This window comes from Somniosus microcephalus, chromosome 1 (assembly GCF_052327205.1).
Source record: "Somniosus microcephalus isolate GS21.2 chromosome 1, FLI_Smic_1.0, whole genome shotgun sequence".
NCBI classification, from domain to species: Eukaryota; Metazoa; Chordata; class Chondrichthyes; order Squaliformes; family Somniosidae; genus Somniosus; species Somniosus microcephalus.
Window position 1 is genome coordinate 77,720,615 of NC_140987.1, and position 18,425 is coordinate 77,739,039.

Genomic DNA, 18,425 nt, shown 5'->3' on the forward strand with positions numbered 1-18,425 from the left:
GGGACATCGCTACCGCCATGGCTGACGTCCCCAGGGCCGGTACTACTGAGAAGACACGTGAGGGCCAATAAAACGGACCCCCTGGTCGAGAGGGTCGACCTCCTCCACGCCAACCCCCAGTACGCTTACATTGCGTACCCGGACGGGCGGGAGGACACAGTCTCCATACGAGACCTCGCACCCTCGGGGACCGCTGTAACCCACTACCCATTACCACCCCCCCCCACGACCCGATATCCAACCCCAGCAGCCGGCACGCCTGAGCCCGTCACCCATGAGGACTACACTCCAGGGCCCCAGCCTACACGGGACGCGACGCCGGAAGCTCCACCACCCCTGCCGTCGCCACGTCGATCACAGCGGCAGACAAGACCTCCGGAGAGACTCCAATACACGAACTTTTAAATACACTTCACCCCGCCGGACTCATTTTTAAACAAGGGGTGAATGTGGTAAACCACTGTCATACCTGTCTGTGTCTGTATGTGTATTCCACTAGGTACAGGTCTGGACATGCCTCGGCTGACTCCTCCCACTATTCCAGGTATATAAGTGACTACCTCCCAGTCCCTTAGTATTCTGGACGGGTCGACCACTCGAGACAAGACCTTCATTCTTTAGTTAATAAAAGCCTGGTTGTTACTCGCTCAACCTCAGTCTTTTGAGTAATTGATGGCGCATCACCGGGGTGTTACCGTACATGAGGATGGTCGTCAGGGCGCTGATCGCGTCCTGGTAGAGGAAGGTGAGCGAGGCCCATGGGGTTGGAGCTGGCAGGGGCTGGCCCTGATAGTGCCATGCAATGACTATAGAGTAAGGGTCATACATGGCCTGCAGGGAGGCTAGGTCATTGGCTGAGCTGATTGCTACCACGGTAGGGCGTTGGGTTCCCGGGGTCGCTCCCATACCAGGGCATTTATAGCAGCTTGCTTGGCGGCCTGATCAGCTGTGGAATTACCCCTAGCCAACAGCTCTATGGACCGGGAATGTGCCTTAACCTTACCCACATAAACAGGTGCCGTACGTCCCCGCAACCCCGCGTCCAAGACCTGGAACAAGGTGGCATGCAACAGGGGTTTACCGTCGGTGGTACAAAAGTTATTCCGCGCATACATTGGCAAGGATAGCAGGGTGTTGATAGCATAGGCACTGTCGGACCAAATGTTAATGCTTTGGGAGGCGGTAACCTGAATGGCGGTTACGTGGGCAGCTACCTCGGCATATTGCGCAGAATGGGGGGTGCAGCTGTATTGGATAACTTCACTTGGTAGGATAACGGCAAACCCGGTGTGCGGTTCACCATCCTTGTGGAATGATGATCCGTCAACAAAGACATCCGGTGCCCCCATAATCGGTTCTGCCTGGATCGCGGAGGTGTGGAAGTCCAGTGGGGGAAGGGGACATTCGTGTGGGGGTCCATCGTACAAGAGTCACTGGGGCAGCAAAGTAATTCATTTGGGAGTGACCTCCAAGTCACGCTGGGTCAGTTCCAATGTCCAGTGGCTCAGTCGAGCCGATGATACTAGCATGTCCCCTGGTCGTAGCAGCAGGTTGAGTGGCGTGTGTGGGCTGTGTAGTATTACATGATTGAAACCTGTTATGTAGGTTAAGTGTTTGGCGGACCAAAAGGTGGCCAACAGGGGTCTTTCGCAGGCAGACTAAGTCAGTTCAGCCCCCCTTAGGATTCTTGAAGCGTAGGCGATAGTTAATAGTCCGCCCTGGTTATTCTGGCATAGGGCGGCCGTGAGGCTTTTCTCTGTGGCCCCTACCTCCATGTGGAAGGGCTCGCTGGGCTTGGGTGAAACCAGACACGTAGCCTGTGCGACAGCTTGCTTCAGTAGTGTCACTGCGTTTGTACAGTCCTCAGTCCAGCCGAGTCGGACTTGGTCATCATTTCCTTTAAGTAGTTGATAGAGCGGTGCTGCTGTTTCTGCAAATCATGGAATGAAAGTCCGCTGGTATCCCACCAACCCGAGAAAGGAACGCAGGGCGGTCTTTGAAGTGGGCAGGGGTAGGTGTTGAATGGTTTCGATCTTATGCTTATCCGGGGTGCTGCCAGAAGCTCCAATTCGGACGCCTAAAAAGGTTATAGAAAAAACATAGAAACATAGAGATAGGAACAGGAGTAGGCCATTCGGCCCTTCGAGCCTGCTCCGCCATTCAATGAGATCATGGCTGATCTTCGTCTGAGATCTTAGCTGATCTTACCAGTTCAGTACCCCGTCCCCGCCTTTTCTCCGTAACCCTTAATCCCCTTAGCCTTCAGAAATATATCCAATTCTCTCTTGAAAATATTTATTGAATTAGCCTTCACAGCCCTCTGTGGCAGGGAATTCCACAGGCTCACCACTCTTTGAGTGAAGAAATTCTTCCTCATCTCTGTTTTAAATGATTTGCCCGCTATTTTTAGACTGTGGCCCCTGGTTCTGTGCTCCCCTGCCATTGGAAACATTCTCTCTGAATTCAGCCTGTCCAGGCCTGCCATAATTTTATATGTTTCGATGAGATCCCCTCTCAATCTTCTAAAGTCCTGTACCAGCTGGGCTTTCTGCGGGCGAACTTTTAGTCCTGCTTGTAAAAGTAGCTGCAGTAATTCCTGAAGGAGTGTCAAATGCTCAACGTGGTCTGTGGTAGCAAGCAAGATATCATCAACATACTGGAGCAGCAGGAGGGCCGGGAAAAGTTCTTCAGGACCCCAGCCATACGCTTGTGGAAAATGGTGGGGATGTTATGGAACCCTTGTGGCAGGCACATCCAGGAGAAGACTTTGCTGCCATTGGAGATCTGTGAGAGTAGGGTGGGTGTCTCCCGAACCACCGGAGCGCACGCGGGGGTGACTGAATTGAGCTTACGGTAGTCGATAGTTACCCGCCAACTGTTATCCGGCTTTTTGACTGGCCATACGGGGGAGTTATTTGTAAATGTGCCTTTGCAGACAACACCCTGCTTTAACAATGACTCGATGGTCATTCGACTATATGGTCTACTCCCGGCCGGATATGAGTATTGTTTTATGGGAGCGTGGACCGGACCATTAATCTCCTCAGGTTCGGTCATGCCCCCGCAAGCATGTTTGTGGGTTGCGAATACTCCCGGGACTGATTCTAAGATAGCCCAGACTTCTGGGTCTGCAGAGGTAACTGGTTCGTAGTCCTCTGATTTTTTATTCACGAATACCGAGTGCACGCTGGACACCGGGGTGGGGGGTCCATTTTGAAGGTTCCACCAGATACAATTGTTGGCATAATCAATCACTGCCTGATGACTGCCGAGCACATCACTGTCTAATATTCCCTGGCCGGTATGCAGGGACATGTAGATGGGGTTTTGGACCGCGACCTGCACCCCTCCTATGTCTAATACTATGTGAAGAGACCCTTGTATGGTCGTTTGGGTTGAATTGTCAAAGCCTGATAGGAGCTGGGGCACACCCTTAGTGGGGTCGGGGTGGGGATCATGGATGATGGTGACAGAGGAACCAAAGTCAACCAGCATTAATTGTTGATGGCCTCCCGAATCAACACTGTGGACTACCAGCCTCCCATGCTCATCGCGTTGGAGAGGGGAAGCCCCTCCTCCTTCTTTTAACCCCGGGAGTCATAATGCGGGTGGTGGAGGAACTGACCCATTCTGCTGTTGTACCACGGAGACCGGTAAGGCTTTCTGACTGACGCTTAGGGCGGCTGGGGCTGCCTCCACTCTCTCAAGCTGCTGATCGGTTGTGTCAGGGCCTGCCTGCCTTGGGGAGGGGGAGTTACGGCACTGGCGGGCATAGTGGCCTAGACGCTGACAGCGATAGCAGCGTATTGAGCTGTTTTTCCCCGGCACGGATGTTCTGGGCTCCCCTGACCCCTGATTAGGCAGTGGGCCTTCAACGGCCACTACTGCGCCTTGAGGGATGTTGTCACGGGTCTGGTCCCACGCAGCCTGGGTGCGAATCTGCAGTTTTTCCCAGTGGGTGTCTTTAGAAATGTAAACACCTAGTGATGTGCCTCAATAAATCCGAGACTCGATGTTAGCGAAACAAAACAAGGCTTTTATTGACTTAGAAGGTAACACACAGAGGAGAATGTATCTTCCATCCAGAGGTCTGCCGTACTGGATGTGCAGCAGGCTGGGCCAGCTTACATAGGAGCCAGGTATGGGCGGAGCCCTACACACAGTACAATACAATGGAAATGAAACTGAAACCAACCACAGTCACAGGCAGAGAAATACTGATGAGTGATGAATGGAATATTTCATCACACCTAGCACGTTGCAGACCAATGGTTGGAGGCCATTAAGGAAAAGGGTTTTGAAGCCCGGGTTGTCATAGTGTTCACCTCTCCCCCCTCTGGTGCACTGAAAGATATCGTGAAGTCTCTGCCCGAAAATGTTCGGGCTCTCCACAGGGCCCTGTTTGGCGTTAGCAAGGAGTTGGTGGAAGTCCAGGCTACCCTCCCCCAACACCCGGCATATCTCTGCCTCCATATCCTGAACATCACCCCCTTCTACAATGCCCGGACCCATTTCTTGTTTCAGTTCTGTGGAGCATGCCTCCAAGAGGACTTGTTTAAGGTCACTCCCCTCTAATTCTGGATGAGAAATTTTAAAAATCCTCCAATGCTGCCTGAGCTCGAGGGGGTCTGTGCGGACTTCCAGCGCTCCCAAGCTATTTTTTAGTCCCGACCTCGACTGCAGTAAGGGGCCATCGGGTAGTTGTCTCTATCCTATTAGTAGTGCTCAAGGAGGCCTTCTCTGCTCCTTCTGCTTCTTTGTTCTCTGAGGATCTGCGTGTGGGGGCTGGAACTGATGATTCGGATTCCGCCATTGATTGGGTGATCACGCACACTGGCATCTTGTCTGCTTCGGACCCCCCCCCCAACAACAAAGGCGGAGCCGGGGGAGCAGAGGGAATAGGGCTCTGTCCGAAACTGTCCCAACAAGAGTCGGGATCTGCCGGTTTAATTTTGGAGATAGCTGCCACTACTGCTCGCTGTTGGCCAATTTGTGTCTGAAGCTGCTGGATTTTTTCTAGGCACAGGGCATGGTCTGCCTCAGGGGAAGCGGTGCTTTGCTGTCGATTCAGTTCCCTTACTGCCCCCCTTGCATCTTCCAACTCCTCCCTCAACCTACGGTTCTCTACCTGTAACTCAATGTCATTATCTAGGATCTGGTCTAGCTTCCTTTAGGCATGCTGTGCTTTCTCATTTTCTCTTTGCTTCCGGGCCAGCTGGGTGCGAAGCTCAGGGTTGTCCTGCTTCAGCTGACGCATTAACTCCCTTAACCCTTGAAATAAAGAGTAGATTGCCTTTCAAAAGCTAGGCTTTATTAACCTTAAAAAACCAGCAAGTACATGTTGAGCACCCAGTCTCAACCAAACTGTAGAAAACTGAATTTAAGATGGCCACCACAGGTCACATGGAATCAACTAACCAATAAGTTTACAGCATATATCTCAAGGCAGGAAAACAGGCAACCAATTACAATGCTTCTTATAAAACAAGAATAATCACCACAACCCTTTAGCCTCCAGATTTACTTGTTCAGCAAACAGGTGTGCCCCGTACGCCAACTGATCCCAGCATTTCTTTAAATTAAGTTTGTTTTGGTGGATGTTGTCGTGTATTGATTGCGAGTTTGACACCAGTCAATACGGTAATGTAATGTGCATTGCATTATGGGAATTACCCGGGAAAGCAGCAGTCAGCCATTTTACCAATAAAGAGAAGATTGCAGTTATAAGCCTGTCTGCCTGACTCTGATTTAATTCAACGTATCTACATGCTTGATTGAACGCATTAAAACATAGATACAACATTGGCGACGAGGATAACGAAAGGAATCATTTTAGATAAGTAGTTGCCCAAGTTTTAATTAGCTAGGATGGAGAAGACCGGCATTCAAAATTTTACATGCTTCACCGAGCCAGCCACGTTGGGTCCAAGATGGACGAGGTGGTTAACGTCTTTTGAGCTTTATGCCGACGGCAAAGGACTCATTATCGACGGTACTTCTACAGCTGCCACAAAGCAGAGGAGAAGAGCTCTACTTCTACACCTAGCAGGACCAGATGTCCAGGGTATCTTTTCAACTCTACCGGACACAGGAGAGCCAGCAGACTACACGGCGGCGGTTAGTGCTTTGAATCACTACTTCGTGCCCCAGCTCAATGCAGCATTTGCTAGACAGACTTTTCATAAGTTGTCCCAGAAGACAGGTGAGACTGTGCAACAATTTGCTACTCGCTTGCGGCAGGCTGCTAAAGACTGTGCTTTTGGGGGGGTTGCGGATAATCAAATAAGAGACGCTATCCTGAGTAGGTGCACGTCAGCCTATGTGCGGAGGAAATTGCTAGAGGAAGGGCATGATCTAACGCTCGCCCGCACATTACAATTGGCCTCACTATGTGAAAACGTCGAGGAGCAGATGTCAGCCATGTCATGTACAGAGAAGGCGGAGACAGATACTGTTCGTCGTGTTACACAGAAAAGAGGGTATTATGTGAAAAGCTCGACAGAGAAACCAAAGGGAAATGGCGATAGGAACGAAAGGAAATGTTACAGATGTGGGCAGAGATCCGAAATGCCCAGCATGCAGACAAACGTGTCATAAGTGCAAGGGAAAGGATCATTTCTCCAAAGTATGCCGCACAAAGGGTACAAAGAAACACAGTGTGAACAATGTAGAGGAACAAAATGACTTTGCATTTGCTGTTACTGGAAATAACGTGACAGAGAGACTTACCTTTTGTGTGGGGGGAGTAAACCTGAGAATGTTAATTGATTCGGGTGCAACTAATAATGTGATAGATGAGAATACATGGGAAGGATTAAAGTCAGAACACATTAAGTGTCAGTCACATGTCCCAGAGACAGAGAGAAAGTTATTCTCTTATGCTTCTAGCCGACCACTGTCAGTTAAAGGTGCATTCACATGTGGGATTACAATAGGTAAGAGAACTGAGCAAGCGGAGTTCATTGTGGTTAAAGGCCATGGAGAGCCATTGCTAGGAAGGGAGACAGCCATGAAACTGGGAGTTTTAAAAATAGGCACAGATGTCTCAGCTGTGGTAGATGTAAGACAGCTACTAGAACAGCGGTATCCAAAGGTGTTCCAGGGAGTAGGAAGGTTGAATACAAAACAGATCAATTTGTATATCAACCCACAAGTGAAGCCTGTGGCCCAGCCACTCAGGCGTATACCATTCAACTTAAGGGGGGCAGTAGAGGCCAAAATAAAACAATTGAGGGACATGGACATTATCGAACCTGTAACTGGTCCCACCCCATGGGTAAATCCTGTGGTTATTGTACAAAAAGCGGATAAGGATGTAAGGTTATGCCTAGACATGAGACGAGCAAACCAGGCAATAGTGAGGGAACGATATCCAATCCCCACCGTTGATGAGATACTCCAAGGTATGAACGGCTCGACGGTGTTTAGTAAGCTAGACCTGAACTGGGGTTATCACCAGCTACAGCTGACCCCTGAGTCACGAGAAATCACAACGTTTGCAGTACATAACAGAGTATACTGGTACAAGAGGCTGATATTCGGTGTATCTTCAGCTAGTGAGCAATATCAGCACGAGATAGCTAATGCCTTAGCTGGAATGGAGGGTGTTGAAAACATCTCAGATGACATTATCATGCATGCACACGACCAGGAAACGCACGACAGACGCCTGCACGCTGTCATGACCAGACTAATGGAAAGTGGACTGACACTAAACTCAGAGAAGTGCCAATTCAACATGGACCGATTGATTTTCATGAGAATCCTGTTGTCTGAAAAGGGCATCGGACCAACAGCAGAGAGAGTGCGAGCGGTGGCAGAAGCTCAGGAACCAGAGAATGCTACAGAGGTGAGGAGTTTCTTGGGACTCGTTAGGTACAGTAGCAGATTCATCCCGCAGTTTGCAACGCTATCAGAGCCACTGCGACGCCTGACGAGAAAAGACACACCATTTAAATTTGGATCATAACAGAGACAGTCATTCAGTGCACTCAAGGAAGAGTTGGCCAGAGCCGGCACTTTAGCATATTTTGGTAAGGACGCACCAACCAAGGCGATAGCAGATGCCAGTCCTGTAGGTTTAGGCGCAGTACTAGTTCAGGACCAACAGGGACAAGAGGTGCCAATATGCTATGTAAGTCGTAGTTTAACAGACTGTGAGAGGAAATACTCTCAAACAGAGAGAGAGGCCTTAGCTCTTGTATGGGCTTGTGAGAGGCTGCATCCATATGTGTATGGCCGAAAATTTAACTTGGTAACTGACCATAAGCCATTACAGGTGATATACAGCCCACACTCTAAACCCTGTGCCTGTATAGAAAGATGGGTACTTAGATTACAGCCATACGATTTCAAGGTGATACACATTACAGGCAAGCAAAACATTGCAGACCCACTGTCACGATTGCTGGGGGAGACAGCAAAACAGGAGAGACATTCTCATGGCTCAGATGAATACGTGAGATTTGTAGCTGTGAGTGCGACACCAAAAGCACTCACTACTAGGGAGGTGGAGGAAGCCTCTGCTACCGACCCAGAGCTGATTGAGGTACGGAAGGCAATTACAAACGGACATTTTGAGAACTGTAAAGCTTATGCAGCAATTGCAAACGAGCTGTGCATAGTGGGGTACCTAGTTCTTCGGGGAACACGCATCGTGCTACCCACAGTGTTACACACACGAGCCCTGGTGTTAGCACATGAAGGACACTTGGGAATAGTTGAAACAAAGCAACATCTCAGAACCAAGGTTTGGTGGCCTGGCATGGACAAGGCAGCTGAAAAACACTGTAAAGCGTGCCACGGCTGTCAGATAGTAGCCAGACCCGACCCACCTAAACCGTTGAGACCAACACTATTACCGGAGGGCCCCTGGCAGGATGTAGCTATAGACTACTGGGACCCTTGCCATCCAACCACTCCATTCTTGTGGTAGTTGATTATTATAGTTGCTACTATGAATAGGACATCATGACCTCCACAACAACAGAGAAGGTTATTGATAGTTTAGAGTCAAACTTCAGCCGTCATGGTTTGCCAATCACCTGCAAATCTGATAATGGTCCCCAATTCAGATCTGAATTTTTCAAAGAATATTGTGAAAACAACGGGATCAAACACCTGAAAATGACAGTAAAATGGGCTTAGGCTAATGGAGAAGTCGAGCGCCAGAATGCATCGCTGATGAAGAGAATCAGAATTGCTCAGTCAGAAGGTCTAGATTGGAAACGTGAACTTAGAAAATATGTGGCTGTGTACAGGAGCATTGACCATGCCACGACAGGAAAGAGCCCGGCAGAGCTGCTCTTTAAACGGAAAATGAGAGGAAAGCTGCCAGACATCACAGAGTCGCGCGCAGACATGGAAGTATGTGGCCGGGACACAGAACAAAAAGGCAAGTTCAAACTATACGCAGATGAACAGCGGAGAACACAATACTCAGAGGTGGAAGTTGGCGACACGGTGCTGGTATGGCAGGACAAAGTGGACAAGTTCACCACTCCTTTTAATGCCACACCGCACAAAGTTTTGAGTAAAACAGGGAGTCAAGCAGTAGTAGAATCTCCAGAAGGAGCACGCTACTCAAGAAACACTACGTTTGTGAAGAAATACAGAACCAATGGACCAAAGGAGACACTCCATGAGCAGGAGGAAACACAAGGGACTGAGGACAGTATAGTAGACCCTGACACACATACCACTGTGACACAGGCAATACCCACTGACACCAACATGTCAGACATACCCAATACAGCCAGACCTCAAAGGGTTAAAAGAAAACCCCAAAGACTGTCTGATTATGTCACAACATAAACTGTGCAAGAACTACATGGGTGATGTTAAATGTTTAAACCTGGTAATTATTTAGTTGTGTGATAAGGCACAAGTTTGTAAAAAGTTTATAAACCAAATAAGTTATGCAGTGTTATTGTAAGCAACTGTTTGTAAACTGCAAGTTTGTTTCCAAGGAAAAGGGGGATGTCGTGTATTGATTGCGAGTTTGACACCAGTCAATACGGTAATGTAATGTGCGAGTTTAACACCAGTTAATACGGTAATGTAATGTGCATTGCATTATGGGAATTACCCGGGAAAGCAGTAGTCAGCCATTTTACCAATAAAGAGAAGATTGCAGTTATAAGCCTATCTGCCTGACTCTGATTTAATTCGACATATCTACATACTGAATTGAACGCATTAAAGCATAGATACAACAGATGTCTGCCAAAAGTTTGTCAAGAATGCAATCATAGTTCCCGCTACTATCTTCCAAAATTCCTAGAACGCCCGTGGCCGCAGCCTTACCGACTTTTTCTGCCAGGCTGTCTATTAATAATTCTCGATGATATACCAACGCCATTGTATTTCTGGTTTTACCTTTCAACAAGCTCTTTACCGCTCCCTTCTTTCAGAGAAAATAAAACACTATACACAGTCTAGGCAATGATCACATGCATTCAACCGGTCCCTCCGGTCACTCCGACCGGAACCTTACAAATCCTAACTCTGTGATCCCACTTCCGACACCACTGTAAGATCCGGATCACAGGCTCACACAGATTACCCAACAGGGCTTTAGAAGTTGTAAGGCTTTTATTAATGAGCTACAGTTTTAAAGCATAATCAGATATTACATATGGTTTAAGCTGAGTATAATAGACATACAACCCGTGACAGTAGAAAGCGATCTACGACTCCCGAATCGGAACACCACGACCTGGACGGGCAGTTGTTGGATGTCTGATGAGGCAGCGTGGAGGTCTTGGGTCAGCAAGTCTCTGCAGTCAGCAACCGCAGTCACCTCTGTTGATTCGTCCCCCAGGCTGTTGGAGGTGTTAGGCATAAGCCAGCATTGATCCACCTCAGAGCTAAACTTAGTCAAGGTGTTAGGCCTGAGCCAGCATTGATTTCCACCTTGAAGAAGCCTTCGCCCCTCGCTGTCTGACTTCTGCTCTCAGCCCACTATATTTATAGTTATTTCGGTGGGCTGTGATTTATTTAACGTCATTCACCTATACTTAATCTATATCCCAAGTGTGATGCGGGAAAACATCTCTCACTGTCTCTTTCTGCATGGCTGCCGAGGCCTTTCCTCTTATCTTTCTGAGGAATGTTTTGTCAAGTTTCTTCAAGGGCATTTTATGGCTTCGTATTGTCTAGCTTGTGCTATCCTCCCGCGTTTCCTTGCATTTTACGACCTTCTTATCATTTTGGTGTTTGTTAATTGGCTTTGCTGACACTTCCCCCATCTGTTCCTGACTGCAGGTTTAATTTCTGTTCTAAGAGTCAATCTTCATCTATGAATCTAATAGCTGTTTCTTACAGTATTCCATCACACTCCTTACTTGTGCCTTGTAGATGGTGGAAAGGCTTTGAGGAGTCAGGAGGTGAGACACTCCCCGCAGAATACCTAGCCTCTGACCTGCTCTTGTTGCCACAGTATTTATGTGGCTGGTCCAGTTAAGTTTCTGGTCAATGGTGACCCCCAGGATGTTGATAGTGGAGGATTCGGTGATGGTAATGCCGTTGAATGTCAAGGGGCGGTGGTTAGACTCTCGCTTGTTGGAGATAGTCATTGCCTGGCACTTCTGTGGCATGAATGTTACCTGCCACTTATCAGCCCAAGCCTGAACGTCTTCAGCACGACAGCTGGGATGTTGTTGCGTCCCATAGCCTTTGCTGTATCCAGTGCGCTCAGCCATTTCTTGATATCACATGGAGTGAATCAAATTGGCTGAAGACTGGCTTCTGTGATGGTGGGGACCTCAGGAGAAGGCTGATATGGATCATCCACTCGGCACTTCTGGCTGAAGATGGTTGCAAACGCTTCAGCCTTGTCTTTTGCACTCACATACTGGGAGAACCTGGGTGCAGCCCTACACCTCAGTGCAGTCATTGTCAGTGTTTGCAGCACTTAAATGCTGTAGAAAACTGCCAGCACAAATGTCAAAATAAAGTTGGCCATGGTCCCTTTAAGGAAACCGGCTGATGATGCACTATGGTCCCTTTAAGGAAACCGACTGAGGACGCACCATGGTCCCTTTAAGGAAACTGGCTGATGACGTGTCATGAAATAACGTCACCAGACCCGCTTCCTCCAATTAGCCCGGGAAATGCACTGGGTGGGCTTAACAAGCCCTATTAACGGAAAGTAATTTTAAAGGGTGGGATGGAGTAGGGACCCGCCACCGACATCACCCGCCACGGACTTGCCGAAGTGAGTAAAATCACGGCCTTTGCATCTATCTTCACAAAAGAGTGGGACAATGCAGAGATTTTAGTTCAGGATGAGGACTGTGAACTATTAGATGAGGTAACCATAGTGAGAGAGAAAGTAATAAGGGTTTAGCAACTTTGAAAGTAGATAAATCGCCAAGCCCGCATGAAATGTATCCCAGGCTGTTATGAGAAGCAAGGGAGGAAATAGTAGAGGCTCTGACCATCATTTTCCAAACCTCTCTGGCTACAGGTGTGGTGCAGGAGGACCGGAGGACTGCTAACGTTGTACCATTGTTTAAAAAGGGAGAAAGGGATAGACAGAGTAATTACGGACCAGTAAGCCTAACCTCGGTGGTGGGCAAATTATTGTGGGACAGGATAAATCTTCATTTAGAAAGACATGGATTAATCAGGGACAGTCAGTGTGGATTTGTTAAGGGAGGTTCGTGTCTGACTAACTTGATTGAATTTTTTAAGGAAGTAACAAGGAGGCTAGATGAGGGTAGTGCATTTGATGTAGTCTAAATGAATTTTGCGAGGCTTTTGACAAGGTCCCATCTGGCAGACTGGTCAGAAAAGTAAAATCCCATGGGATCCAAGGGAAAGTGACAAGTTGGATCCAAAATTGGCTCAGTGGCAGGAAGCAAAGGGTGTGGGTCAATGGGAGTTTTTGTGACTGGAAGGCTGTTTCCAGTGGGGTTCCGCAGGGCTCAGTACTAGGTCCCTTGCTTTTAGTGGTATACATCAATGATTTAGACTTCAATGTAGGGGGCATGATTAACAAAATTTGCAGATGATACAAAAATTGACCGTGTGGTTGATAGTGAGGAAGAAAGCTGTAGACTGCAGGAAGATATTAATGGACTGGTCAGGTGCGCAGAAAATTGGCAAATGAAATTCAATCTGGAGAAGTGTGAGGTAATGCATTTGGGAAGTGCTAACAAGACAAGGGAATACACAATAAATGGTAGGATACTGAGGAGTGTAGAGGACAGAGGGACCTTGGAGTGAATGTCCACAGATCCTTAAAGGTAGCAGGACAGGTAGATAAGTTGGTTAAGAAGGCATATAGGATACTTTCCTTTATTAGCCAAGGCATAGAATACAAGAGCAGGGAGGTTATGCTTCAACTGTATAAAACACGAGTTAGGCCACAGCTAGAGTACCGTGTACAGTTCTGGTCACCACATTACAGGAAAGATGTGATTGCACTAGAGAGGGTACAGAGGAGATTTACGAAGATGTTCCCAGGACTGAAGAATTAATTGAGGTGTATAAAATTACGAGGGGCCTAGATAGAGTGGATAGGAAAGACCTATCTCCCTTAGTAGTGAGGTCAATAACCAAGGGGCATAGATTTAAAGTAATTGGTAGAAGATTTAGAGGGGAGTTGAGGAGTTTTTTTCACCCAGAGGGTGGTGGGGGTCTGGAACTCACTGCCTGAAACAGTGTAGAGGGAGAAACCCTTATCACATTTAAAAAGTAGTTGGATATGCAATTGAAGAGTCGTGGCCTGCAGGGCTACGGACCAAAAGCTTGAAGGTGGGATTAAGCTGGATAGCTCTTTTTTGGTCGGCATAGATGCAATGGGCCAAATAGCCTCCATCTGTGCCGTAAATTTCTATGATTCTATGAAGTCATCTGAGAGTCAAATGGTATACGTCACTCCGATCTCCCCTCTGAATACGAGGTGTTTAGCAAGTTACCGCAGTGTCCATTTTTTGTACGTGGTCCTTCTTTCAAAATCGATTTAATATGTCCAAATCCTACTTTAAGAAAATGTTGTCATCGCTTGATAATCCAACGGCCCTGCTCACCTTTGAACTTTAACAGAGTGGTGCTTAGTAAATCCTTCCCACAATAACCTGTACTATAACCTGTTAAATGGTTTTAGAAGGTGTATGTTCCTTTAGATGGGAATAAATTACAGTTTTCAAGTATTGTGAAATGTATTCTGTATTTTGTTTTAACGTACAAAGAATTTGTATATGTAAAATTATTTTTTCTGATTTTTTTTTTCTCTTTGCTACCCTCCTCTCCTTAAGGCAGTCACCCTAGAGTCATAGAGTCATAGAGTTATACAGCACAGAAAGAGGCCCTTCAGCCCATCGTGTCTGCGCTGGCCATCAAGCCCTGTCTATTCTAATCCCATTTTCCAGTACTTGGTCCGTAGCCTTGTATGCTATGGCGTTTCAAGTGCTCATCTAAATGCTTCTTGAATGTTGTGAGGGTTCCTGCCTCTACCACCCTTTCAGGCAGTGAGTTCCAGATTCCAACCACCCTCTGGGTGAAAAAGTTTTCCCTCAAATCCCCTCTAAACCTCCTGCCCCTTACCTTAAAACTATGCCCCCTGGTTATTGACCCCTCTACTAAGGGGGAGAGTTCCTTTCTATCTACCCTATCTATACCCTCATAATTTTGTACACCTCAATCAGGTCCCCGCTCAGCCTTCACTGCTCTAAGGAAAACAACCCCAGCCTGCCCAGTCTCTCTTCATAGCTGAAGTGCTCCAGCCCAGGTAACATCTTGGTGAATCTCCTCTGCACCCTCTGCAATGCAATCACATCCTTCCTATAGTGTGGTGACCAGAACTGCACACAGTATTCCAGCTGTGGCCTAACTAACATTTTGTACAGCTCCATCATAACCTCCCTGCTCTTATATTCTATGCCTCGGCTAATGAAGGCAAGTGTCCCATATGCCTTTTTAACCACCTTATCTACCTGTCCTGCTGCCTTCAGGGATCTATACACATGCACACCAAGGTCCCTCTGATCCTCTGTCCTTCCTAGGACCCTACTATTCATTGTGTATTCCCTTGCCTTGTTTGTCCTCCCAAAATGCATCACCTCACACTTTTCAGGGTTAAATTCCATTTGCCACTGTTCTGCCCATCTAACCATCCCGTCTATATCGTCCTATAGCCTGAGGCTTCCCTCCTCACTATTTACCACTCCACCAATTTTCGTGTCATCTGCGAACTTACTGATCATACCTCCTACATTCATACCTAAATCATTAATGTATACTACAAACAGCAAAGGACCCAGCACTGATCCCTGTGGCACACCACTGGACACAGGCTTCCAGTCACAAAAACAACCTTCGACCATCACCCTCTGCCTCCTGCCACTAAGCCAATTTTGGATCCAATGTGCCAAATTGCCCTGGATCCCATGGGCTCTTACCTTCTTGACCAGTCTGCCATGTGGGACTTTGTCAAAAGCCTTACTGAAGTCCATGTAGACCACATCAACTGCACTACCTTCATCCACACACCTAGTCACCCCCTCAAAAAATTCAATCAAATTGGTCAGACATGATCTCCCCCTGACAAAGCCATGCTGACTATCCCTGATTAATCCCTGCCTCTCCAAGTGGAGACTAATTCTGTCCCTCAGAATTTTTTCCAATAATTTCCCTACCACTGATGTTAGGCTCACTGGCCTGTAATTCCCTGGTTCATCCCTACTACCCTTCTTGAACAATGGTACTACGTTAGCTGTTCTCCAGTCCTCTGGCACCTCTCCTGTGACCAGAGAGGTTCTGAAAATTTGTGTCAGAGCCCCTGCAATCTTGTCCCTTGCCTCACACAGCAGCCTGGGATACATCCCATCAGGGCCTGGGGATTTATCCACTTTTAAGCCCGCTAAAATCGCTAGTACCTCCTCCCTCTCAATACTAATTTGTTCAAATATATCACAATCCCCCTGCCTGATTTCTATGCCTACATTGTCCTTCTCCATAGTGAACACAGATGCAAAATATTCAATTAAAACCTCACCTACATTTTCTGGCTCTACACACAGATTGCCACTTTGATCCCTAATGGGCCCTACACTTTCTATACTCCTCTAGGGCTTCCACTGTTTTTAGTCCTTTGTATCTGCCAAAAGCCTCCCTTTTTTTCCTAATCCATTCTTGTATATCCCTTGACATCCAGGGTTCCCTGGGCTTGTTGGTCCCACCCTTGACCTTTACGGGAACATGTTGCCATTGTACTCTCTCTATTTCCTTTCTGAAAGACTCCCATTGCTCTGATGTGGATTTTCCTACAAGTAGCTGATCCCAGTCCACTTTGGCCAGATCCTGCCTTATCATATTAAAATCGGCCTTCCCCCAATTTAGAACCTTTATTTCCGGTCTGTCTTTGTCCTTTTCCATGACTACCTTAAATCTCACCGAATTATGATCACTGTCTCCAAAATGCTCTCCCACTGACACATCTACCGCTTGCCCGGCCACATTCCCTAGAATTAGGTCCAGTAGCACCCCCTCTCTTGTAGGACTTTCTTCATGCTGGCTCAAAAAGCTCTCCTGGATTCACTTTAAGAATTCCGCACCCTCTAAGCCTTTCACACTCTGACTATCCCAGTTAATATTGGGGAAGTTGAAATCCCCAACTATTATTACCCTATTATTTCTACACCTCTGAGAGTTGCCTACATATCTGTTCCTCTATCTCACCCTGACTGTTTGGGGGCCTATAGTGCACTCCCAGCAAAGTGCTTGCCCCCTTTTCGTTTTTAAGTTCTACCCATATAGCCTCAGTAGAGGAACCTGCTAAGATATCATCCCTCCTTACGGCAGTAACTGACTCCTTGATTAATATTGCAACACCCCCTCTCCGGGTTCCCATTCCGTGGCAGCCCCCTGTCGAGTGTTTTTCATGTGTATGACCATAAACAGTGGCCTAGAGTTTCCGCTAGGTTGCGCTTTCTTTTCAGCGCAATACGGCTGAAATTGGTCCAAACAGCGTAAAAGATCGAGGAATTTTCAGCGCCAATTACGTCGAGCGTAAATCGCGTTTCCCCAATCTTAAACGCTGGTTCAAAAACATCGCACTCCTGGCCGATCCCGTCCACAAAACTGGCAACGCCTCCAGATCGAAATAATGATCATGACGAGTTTCCACCGATTGTGTCCATTTGCGGCTGTTCGTGAAAACTCTTCAAATTGAGCTTTTTTTTTTTAGGCGCGTAGGCACCAAAAGGCAGGTTTTGAAGGCTTTTAAATATTTTACTAAAAAACTGACTGGTGTACACCAATAAACATAAGAATAAGAACATAAGAAGTAGGAGCAGGATTAGGCCATACGGCCCCTCGGGCCTGCTCCGCCATTCAATAGGATCATGGCTGATCCGAATCTAGACTCACGTCCACTTCCCTGCCCTCTCCCCGTAACCCCTAATTCCCTTATCTGCTAGGAAACTGTCTATCTCCGTTTTAAATTTATTTAATGTTGCAGCTTCCACAGCTCTCTGGGGTAGCAAATGTCATAGATTTACTACCCTCTGAGTGAAGAAGTTTCTCCTCATCTCAGTTTTGAAAGGGCAGCCCCTTATTCTAAGATTATGCCCCCTAGTTCTAGTCTCACCCATCAGTGGAAACATCCTCACTGCATCCACCCGATCAAGCCCCCTCACAATCTTATATGTTTCGATAAGATCGCCTCTCATTCTTCTGAACTCCAATGAGTAGAGGCCCAACCTACTCAACCTTTCCTCATACGTCAACCTCCTCATCTCCGGAATCAACCGAGTGAACCTTCTCTGAACCGCCTCGAGAGCAAGTATATCTTTTCTTAAATATGGAAACCAAAACTGCACGCAGTATTCCAGGTGTGACCTCACCAATACCCTGTATAACTGCAGCAAGACTTCCCTGTTTTTATACTCCATCCCCCTTGCAATAAAAGCCAAGATTCCATTGGCCTTCCTGATCACCTGCTGCACCTGCATACTAACTTTTTGTGTTTCATGAATCAGGACTAATAAATAGTTCAGTATAGCTTTTTAAAGTCATTTTCAGTTATTTAAAATCAGGTTACTCACAGGTGGTGGGCCAGACACTGATTATTTTTTGTGATAAACCCATTTTCAGCTGTATTAATAAAAGTGGGCGAGGTTACCACTCTTACATTCATCAATAAATATTTTTTACTGCAAGGAAAATAATAAACAAATACATTAGATTGCCCATTGCACCTCAAAAGGAAAACCACCCCAGTAATTTTTAGAAGGCTTTTTGACTGTGTGTGGAATCGTAGCAGAGTCTGATCCAAACCCCGATATGCTGGCCCTGGGCCCACCACCACATGGCGGTTCTGGGAGGCGGTGGTACATGGAGCAGACAGGAGATAAATAACCCGAAGATCCAGATATTCACACTCCTCCCCTCCCCTCTCTGGGATATGCAATGTGGTC